This window comes from Odontomachus brunneus, unplaced genomic scaffold, assembly GCF_010583005.1.
Source record: "Odontomachus brunneus isolate Ranch 3 - 2012 unplaced genomic scaffold, Obru_v1 Obru_scaffold_068, whole genome shotgun sequence".
In the NCBI taxonomy this organism is placed as follows: Eukaryota; Metazoa; Arthropoda; class Insecta; order Hymenoptera; family Formicidae; genus Odontomachus; species Odontomachus brunneus.
This window is the reverse complement of record NW_022639518.1, coordinates 1,463,184-1,463,903: the sequence shown is the minus strand read 5'-3', so window position 1 is coordinate 1,463,903 and position 720 is coordinate 1,463,184.

The window sequence follows — 720 nt, the reverse complement described above, 5'->3', positions numbered from 1 at the left end:
AAAAAAACCAAAATAAGGACGACGGTTGAATCAAACAACGCGTGTGGTCCTAATAGGATAGGAGCGGTGGCGGCTGTGTTAACAGCGTATCACCAGGATGGTGTCGTCCTGGATGGCCGGTCTCGGGTAAGAGACCGGTTGACGACCTCTCCTCTGGCGCCCGAGCGGCCCCGTTATATCGGCGTGGCTAGCGATATTTAACCGCGAGAAGCGGCCGCGGTGTCCGGCCGGCGCCACGTAGCGGCGCCGCGCCGAGTTAACGCGCGCCGAGGCTCCTCGCGACTTGCGAAGGCGGGTTGGGTGGGGAGATATTAGGCGCGGATCTTCGGTGTCTAACGATATATTTATGATGGAAACAAGGCTAGTAAGTAACATTATAACTAAAACAACAACAACTATATACACGCGATAATTATATACATAATAGAATAGAAGAACAAACGGAACGAAGAATGAGGTAACAAAACGTAGCGGGACAGGGTGTCCCGTTACAATCTGTAAGTATTTGTGTCTCGTATGTCCCTTCTGTCGCAGTAGCGTACTACACACATACGATATGAAATAACATTGTAATATTTATACACTGAAAAAAATTAGAAATAAGAGTTACAAAATCGCCAGTATATGTTGACACTATACAACACGTTGAGTTGATATTGCTGTATCAACGTAATGTGTTGTTGTGTCAACATCAAACTTATGTACAGAACATGTTGTATC